The sequence below is a fragment of the Panthera leo genome, chromosome B1 (genome assembly GCF_018350215.1).
Source record: "Panthera leo isolate Ple1 chromosome B1, P.leo_Ple1_pat1.1, whole genome shotgun sequence".
NCBI classification, from domain to species: domain Eukaryota; kingdom Metazoa; phylum Chordata; class Mammalia; order Carnivora; family Felidae; genus Panthera; species Panthera leo.
In genome coordinates, this window is record NC_056682.1 from 44074675 (window position 1) to 44083809 (window position 9135).

Consider the following 9135-nt stretch of genomic DNA (forward strand, 5'->3'; position numbering starts at 1 on the left):
AGGAAGAGAGGGCATCCCGGCTGAGGAGCATACATATGAAGACTGTAAATAAAAACTCGAATCAAGTCTGCATTGTACTTTAAATCACAAGCTGTTAGGGCTCGAGGGGTCTTTACAGGTCATGTAGTTAAGCCCTTCCCTTTGCAGACAAAAAACCAGAGGCCTAGAGAAATCAAGTTGCAGTGGATGAACCGCTTAACCTCCTTGGGCTTAGTGGATATTGGTCTCCATGGAAGTGGGATTGCTTTGTAGACAAGATCTCAGTTAACCCAATAATAACATCCTTGGGAACCAGCCAGAGATGGAGATGGTGGCCAGAGCAGTGGTGGTGATTTGATCCTTCATATCATAGCGAGCTAGAAAATAAGCAGGTCCCCCAAGTCTGCTCTGTCAGACTCTCCAGCTACAAAGTAATTGGAAAAGGGTGCTGTTTGAAAGGTGGGGGCAAAGGAGACACCTCAGCCTCCCAACAGGCCTCCTGGCCTCCACTCTTGTTGCTTTCAATCTGTTCAGCACACTGCAACCAGGTATAATTTTATACAATGAAATTCATCCATTTTAAGTGTAAAATTTGATGAAAATGTAGTAACCGGATACAGTCCTGTAAACACAACCACACTCAGGATACAGATGTTTCCATCACCCTGAAGACTTTTCTCATGCAACCATCGCTGTCAATGCCCTCCCCCCTGACACTCGCGATCTGTTTTCTGTCACTGCAGTTTTGCCTTTTCTAGAATTCCATATAAATGGAACAGGGCAGCATCAGTCTTTTGTTTTGACTTCTTTCACTAAGCACGATGTTTTTGAGATTCATTCATGTGCTTGTATTCATGTTTCATTCCTTTTTATTGGCGAGTAGCGTATCTGTTTATCCACTCAGCAGTAGATGGACATTTGATTTCTTTTCCATTTTTAATTATTTTGAATAAAGCTTCTATGAACATTCAGGTACAAGTCTTTGTGTGGACGTATGTTTTCATTTCTCTTGGGTAAATATCTGGGAGTGGGATTGACAGGTCACAGGGTAAGTATATGTTTAATGTAAGATACTACCAAACTATTTTCTAAAGTGGCTGTACGATTTTGCATTCTGTCTAACACTGGGGAAGAGTTATACTTGCTCCATATCCTTGCCAACACTTGGTTTTAGCAGTCTTTTGAACTTGACCTATTTTAGTGGGTGTGAGGGAATATCTCATAGGGGCTTACCATAGCATCTTCGTCATAACTAGTGATGCATTTTTTCATATATTTGCTGGCCATTCTTATATCTTCTTTTGAAAAGTATGTGTTCAAACTGCCCATTTTTTACTGATTGCTTGTCTTCTTATTGAGTTGTAAGAGTTCTCTATATCCTGAGTACAAATCCTAATCATAAGTGTGCATTGCAAATATTTTTTCTCAGTCAGTGACCTGCTTTTTGTTTTCTTACTTGTGTCTTTTGAAAGGCAAAAATTTTAATTTAATTTTTTAAAGATTTTATTTTTAAGTAATCTCTACACCCAACGTGGGGCTCAAACTCACAACCCCAAGATCAAGAGTGGCATGCTCTACCGACTGAGCCAGCCAGGTACCCCAAAAGGTTTTTAATTTTAGTGAAGTTAATTTTATCAACTGATGTGTACTTTCTGGATTTTTATGAAATATTTGCTTAACCTAATGTAGTGAAGATCTCCTTTTATTCTTTCTTCTAGTTGTCATTTCATGTTTAACGCTATGATTCATTTTGAGTTAGTATTTCTGAATAGTTTAAGGTAAGGAACAAGATTTAGTTTTTTAAATACAGATATTCAGTGGTCCCAGAGCCATGTGTTGAAAAGACTATTTTTTTTCCAAGTGCCTTGCCTTGGCACCTTTGTCAAAAATCAATTGATGATCCTTAGGAAAGTGCAACTATTCTTTATGATACTTCATGTTGGATATCTTCCACACATATGTCAAAACCTATAGAATGTATACAACCAAGAGTAAAACCTAATGTAAGCTATGGGTTTTGGATGACAATGATGATCAATATAGGATCATCAGTTATAAGAAATGTACCACTCTGGAGCGCCTGGGTGGCTCAGTTGGTTGAGCGGCCGACTTCGGCTCAGGTCATGATCTCGCGGTCTGTGAGTTTGAGCCCCGCGTCGGGCTCTGTGCTGACAGCTCAGAGCCTGGAGCCTGTTTCAGATTCTGTGTCCCCCTCTCTCTGACCCTCCCCCGTTCATGCTCTGTCTCTCTCTGTCTCAAAAATAAATAAACGTTAAAAAAAATTAAAAAAAAAAAAAAGAAATGTACCACTCTGGTGAGGGATGTTGATAGTAGGTTAGGCTGCATGTCTGTCAGAGTGGAACGTATATGGGAACTCTTCGTACTATCCGCTCACTTATGCTATGAACCCAAAACCACTGTAATAAATAAAGTCAATTTTTTAAAAAGAGAAAAAAATAGCCTTTTTAGTCTTTTTTTTAAAACAAATCAATTCACTAAGTGTAGATCTACTTCTGACTCTCTAGTCTGTTCCATTGATTTATCTATATTTATTTCAATACCGTACATCTTGATCACTGTAAGTTATGACAAGTTTAAAAATCAGGTAATGAAAGTGATCCAATTTTCCCTTCTTTTTCAAAATTATTTTGGCTCTTCTATGTATTTTGTCTTTTTCATATAAATTTTAGCATCAGCATGTCAATTTCTTCAAAAATGCTTTCTAGGATTTTCATTAAGATTGCAGTGAGTCTTTAGGTCAATTTGGGGAAAATTGCCATCTTAATCATATTGAATGTTCCAATCCATTAACATGGAATCCATTTAATTAAGTCTTCCTTTGCAATGTTTTCTAGATTTCAATGTGCAGATCTTGCACATCTTTTGTTAAATCTATTCCTAAGTATTTTTTATGCTACCGCAAATGGAGATTTTAAAAAATTATTTTCTAAATGTTCATTGTTAGTATATAAAAATAAGAGTAATTTCTGTTTATTGACCTTATATCCTGAGATCTTGCTGAATTCATTTATTAGTTCCAGTCGTTTTTTTGTAGAATCTTTGGAATTTTCCTCACGTGCAATTATGTTATCTGCAGATAAAGGCAGTTTTACTTCTTCTTGTCCAATATTTATGCATTTTATTTCTTTTTATTGGCATGTTTTACACTGGCTATAACCTCTGATACGATGCTGAATACAAATGGTGAGAGAAGATATTTTTGCCTTGTTCCTAATCTAAGGGAGAAATCACTGGGCCTTTCACCTTAGAGTAAAATGTAGGTTTTTAGAAGATCCCTTTAATTCGGTTGAGAAAGTTCCCTTCTATTCCTAATTTGCTGAGGTTTTTTTTTTTTTTTTTTGATGTATCTAATGTGACAAAAGTTTTTCTGCATCTGTTGAAATGATCATATTGTTTTCCTCCTTTATTCTGTTAATTTGTTGAGTTATATTGATTTTGAAATGTTAAGCCAATCTCACATTCCTGGAATAAATCTCATTTGGTCATGATATATTACCTTTTTTATATGTCACTGGTTTCTATTTGCTAATATTTTATTAAGGATTTTTTAATAAGGATTTTTATGTCTCTGTTCATGAGGGATACTCCTCTGTCATTCTCTCTCTCTCTCTCTCTCTCTCTCTCTCTCTCTCTGTAATGTCTTTATCAGGTTTTGGAATCGGAGTTATACCAGCCTCATAAAATAAATTGGGAAGTGTTCCCTCCTCCTCTATTTTCTTAAAGAATTTTTGTGAGGCTAGTATTATTTTTTTCCCTTAAACATTTAATAGAATTCACTAGTGAAGCCATCTGGACCTGAAGCTATCTTTGTGGATGAAGTTTTAACTAGGAATTCAATTTCTTTATTTTATATAGGCCTATTAAAGTTTTCTACTTCTTTTCAAATCAGTTTTGGCAATTTTGGTCTTTCAAGGAATGTGTCCTTTTCATCTAGGTATCACATCTATGGGTATAAAGTTGTCCACAATATTCCCTTATTATTCTTTTCATGACTGTAGGGTCTATAGTAATGTTTTCTCTTTCATTCCTCATATTATTAATTTGTGTCTTGTCTTTTTTTGTCTTGATCAGTCTGATGAGAGCCCTACAAATTTTATTGATCATTTCAATGAACCAGCTTTTTCATTTTTCTTTTCTTGATTATTTGTTCACTTTATATTTCATTGAGTTCTGGTCTTTATTATTTTCTCCCTTCTATTGACATTGGGTTTAGTTTCTCCTTTTCTAACATCTAAAGTGATAAACTCAGGTAATTGATTTTAAGATTTTTTTTCTTTTCTGATGTAAGCATTAAACCTATAAATTTCCCTCTATGTATTGTTCTAGGTCCATCCCATAATTAAAAAAATTTTTTTAAATGTTTATTTATTTTTGACAGAGAGAAAGAGAGAGAAAGCACAAGCGGGGGAGGGCAGAGAGAGAGGGAGACACAGAATCGGAAGCAGGCTCCAGGCTCTGAGCTGTCAGCACAAAGCCTGATGAGGGACTTGAACTCACGAACCATGAGATCATGGCTTGAGCTGAAGTCAGATGATTAACGGACTGAGCCACTCAGCCACCCTACCCCTTAATTTTTTAAATAAATTTTAAATTTTAGAAGATTATCAGATTTACAGAAAAGTTGCAAAGATGGCACAGAGTTTCCATATTCCCCTCACCCTTTTCCCCTATTGTTGATACTTTACATTGCTGTCATGTATATAATTACATGTCATAATTAAGGTATCAACATTAGTATATTACTATTAACTGAATCAACACTTTTTTTGGACTTCACAAGATTTTCCCTAATGTCCTTTTTATTTTCCAGAATCCCATCCAGGATATTCCATTGTATTTAGTCATTAGGTCTCTTTAGTGCCCTCTTGAGCTGTGACAGTTTCTCAGATTCTTGTTTTTGATGACCTTGACTGTTTTAAGGAATACTTGTAAGGTATTTTATAGACTATCTCTCTCAGTTTGTCATTCTCATGGTTAGACTGATGTTACAGGTTCGGGGGAGGAAGACTATGAAAGTGAAGTGCCATTCTCATCACATCATATCAAGGGCATGTATTAGTATGGCTTATCAATGACAGTGTTAATCTTGATCATTTGTCTGAGGTGGTGTTTGTCAGCTTTCTCCACTGTAAAGTTATTCCCCTCCCCCCCATCCCTTTCCATACTTTACTCTTTAGAAGCAAATCATGAAGTACAGCTTGTACTCAAGGGGCTGGGGAGTAGCATTCACATAATCTATTTAGAATTCCTCTGTAACCAAGACTTGTCTGTTCTCCCATATTTATATATTCAGTCATTTATTTATATCAATATACATTCATGGATATTTATTTTATATTTTGAACTATAATACAATGCTTCATTATTGGTTTTGTAGCTCAAATTGTACCAGCTTTGGTCATGGGAGCTTTTTTAGGTTGCTCCTGTATCCCTTGAACATGCCCCTATCCTTTTGATTTTTGAGCATTCCCTTACTCTCTGGCACAAGACGATCCAGGTGCATCTTGTATATTCCCTGTTCCAGTCCTACAATCAGCACTGCTTTAGCTACATCCCACAAATGCTAATGTGTTATGTTTTCACTGTCATTTAATTCAGAATATCTTCTAATTTCCATTATTACTTCTTCTTTAATTGATGGATTATTTAGAAGTATGGTACTCAGTTGCTAAATACATGGAGTTTTCCTAATTATCTTATTGATTTCTAATTTAATTCCACCATAATCAGAGAACATAGTCTATGTGATGTCAATCTGGTTTGGGTTTGTTTTTTTTGGGGGGGTTGTTGTTGTTAAATGATCCTCTATTAAAATATTTTTCCTTTGTAGTTCTTAAGTAGCTGGGCATTCCACTATACCACTACTGATGTCATCTGTGATGTCATGAGGGTGGCGGCCATCAGCATTGCAACTCGAAGACTAGGCAGTCCTCAGGATCTCTTTAATGGTTTCAGAGAGTTCTCTAGCTAAAGATTGGTGCCACATCTGTTGGGCAATGTCAACAATCTCATCAAAAGTGGTATTTCTACTGTGCTTGATGTTTTTCTGCTTCTTTCTGTCTCTTGGCAGTTTTTTGAGAGCTTTGATAATCAGGGCAGAGGCAGAAAGTACCACTTCAATCTGGACCTGTCCTGTTCTGAATGGTCAGTTCCAATCACTGGTAACCTTGGTGATGTCATCACCAACCTTTCTTGGAGATAGACCCAGGGAGCCGATCTTGGGGGTCAGGGTAGATGTGGCATCACTTCCCCATTGGTACATCTCACTTATACAACTTTAATCTCATTAGGGCCAAACTTAGGCTTGCATAGTGGAGGCAGCTGGTGTTGGATGAACCTAGATTCCAGACGACCAAAGACAGTTGCAACTTTGCCTCCTCCCAGCCAAAAGCCAAAAAGCTATGATGTCAATCTTTTAAACTTAAGACTTGCTTTATGGCCCAGCTTATGATGTATCCTGGTTAATACAACATGTGCCCTTGAAAAAGAATGTATAATCTATAAATAGCAATTTTTATTCTATAACCAGCAATTCAGTGTAATATTCTACAAATAGCAATTCAAAGTGGTTAAGACTGTTGTTTAAATCTTCAGTGTTGTGCTGAATTTTTTAGTTTCATTTTATCAATTGCTGGGGAGAGGTGATAAAATCACCAACAACTGTGGAATTGTCTATTTCTCTTTTTAATTTCATCAATTTTGCTTCATATATCTTGAATCTTTGTTATTAGGCATGTATACATTTACAAGTAAAGTCATGGTGAAATGACCATACTTAATCATTGTGAAATGTTTCTTTTTGACTCTAGTAATACTCTTTGTCTTGAATTCTCCTTTTTCTGATATTAATATAGACACTTCAGCTTTCCTATACTTACTGCTCGTATTTACTTTCAACATATCTGTGTCTTAATATAATATAAAATTAAGTGTGTCTCTTGTAGACAACATATAGTTGGATCTTGTTTTCTTCAATATGATTATCTCTGCCTTTTAAGTGGAGTGTTTTAATCCATTAGTATTTAATGTAATTATTGGTATGGTTGAATTTGGAGCTAACATTTAGATTTGTTTTTTATATTTTCCCCCTGGTTTTTGTTTTGTTTTCTTTTGTTCTACTGTTCCTCCATTCCTATTTTTTTATTGTTTTGACTTTTTTTTAAGATTTAATTTTAATTTTCCTATTGGCTTTTTAGCTTTACTTCTTTGCATTATTTTTAGTGCTTGCCCTAGGAATTATAATACACATCCTTAATTTTTTTTTTACAAAATGCTTCCAGTAAACATGGCTCCATTTCACACAAATTACAAAAACCTCACAACTGTGTTGATCCATATTCCTTCACCCTATCTCAGCCTTTGTGTTGTAGTTGATATGTAGAAAGAGATTTCCTTTGGTATTTCTTACAGTACATGTTTGCTTATGGTTAATTCTCTTTCATCTGAAAATACCTTTACTTAACCTTGATTTGCTTTTTTTTTAACAATATAAATGCTGTATTAACAAACACAGATCATCACTGTGGGCCAAGTGGTTGACCCAGACATGCAGGACACAGCCACAAGTTTAGCTCAGCCTCCGAGCCTCTTGCTCTGACTCCAGTAGGGTGAGCATGAATCCCGCTGCCTTTGGAAGGATGTCACTTTCAACTTAAAAATCAGAGACATTGATGCAGCAACTGAAGCCAAGCATAGACTTGAAGAAAGACAAAGAGCAGAAGCCTGGGAAAGGAAAGAGAAGGAAATTCAGTGGGAGACAAGGCTATTTCATGAAGATGGAGAATGTTGGGTTTACGATGAACCATTACTGAAACGTCTTGGTGCTGCAAAGCATTAGGTTGGGAAATGCAATGTTTACACCTGATGACCAGGGCAATAGGCATAATTAAGCAACAATCTTCCTTTGGGAGAACCTATTCACTCCCTTCTTATTGCAGTGGTTCCTATCTCAGGGATACTGGACTTTCTGATGCAGATGAACAATTAAAGCAAGAAAAGCTTCCCGTTTTTTCCTTTTCTGTGGCAGTTACAGTTTTGACTTCAGTCCTGAGAAAAACTTCAGGTTTTGAAAACAAGATGTCTGCTTTTTTCCCCAAACCCCATGCTTTGAAAAGCATTTATAAATCCCAGTCTTAAATCTTGCATACCAGTATGGCTGTTAAGATCTACATTTGTTTCCTAGTTCATATAATTCTGGGATGGATATATATATATATAATTACATACACACATATATAAATATATACCTGATGCCAGAATTTTCATAAATGCTCCAACTACTGTAAATATTCCTGAGTTGTTTTAGAAAATTAGTGCAATGTATTAAAATCAAGTGTTAGGAAATTTCATGGCCTCACCTATAACAACTTTTGTTTTGGAATTGGACTATTAGGAATTGGACTATTGTATCTAATGCTGGACTATATTTAATTATACTCAGTGCTTAAGGCTTCATAAAGTAATTTTTCCAGTTTAAAAAAAAAAAAAAAAGGGCCTTTCACATCAAAGATGGTGGAGTGGTTCATGTCATCCAATGAACTCCGCACACACCTGCATGCACTGTCCCTGTGAGCTGGTCCTGCCCAGCACTTTGGTGATCCTGGCCAACTTGATGGACTGCACACAGTTTGTGTCCATGAGGGCTGCTTGGCAGCAGTCGCATGGAGAGCTAACCTTGATTCTTGTAGAATATTTTCACTGGAGTGAATTCTGGGTTGTCAGTTTTTCCTTTCTGTACTTTAAAGATACTCTACTCTTGGGGGCGCCAGGGTGGCTCAGTCAGTTAAGCGACCAACTGGCTCAGGTCATGATCTTGCTGTTTCCAAGTTTGAGCCCAGTGTCTGACAGCTCAGAGCCTGGAGCCTGTTTCAGATTCTGTGTCTCCCTCTCTCTCTCTGCCCCACACCCACTCGAGCCCTGTCTCTCTCTCAAAACTAAATAAACATTTAAAAAAATTTAAAGATACTCTACTCTTCCAACTTCCTTGGTTTTTAATGGCAAATATGTCATTTTTCTTTTGCTGCCTTCAAGATTTACTCTTTATCTTTGACTTTTAACAGTTTGACTATTAAAGTCAAATTAATAGACACTATGGACTATTAAGTCCATTAATTTCTAATATTGTATTTTTCAGTA

General features: G+C 36.2%; 2 pseudogenes; both read right to left on the minus strand.

Annotated features, from left to right (window-relative positions):
- Nucleotides 1-5833: 5833 nt before the first annotated feature.
- On the minus strand, nucleotides 5834-6900 carry LOC122218363 (annotated as a pseudogene).
- Nucleotides 6901-7567: 667 nt separating this feature from the next.
- LOC122218364 lies at nucleotides 7568-8637 on the minus strand (annotated as a pseudogene).
- Between the last annotated feature and the right edge of the window lie 498 nt (nucleotides 8638-9135).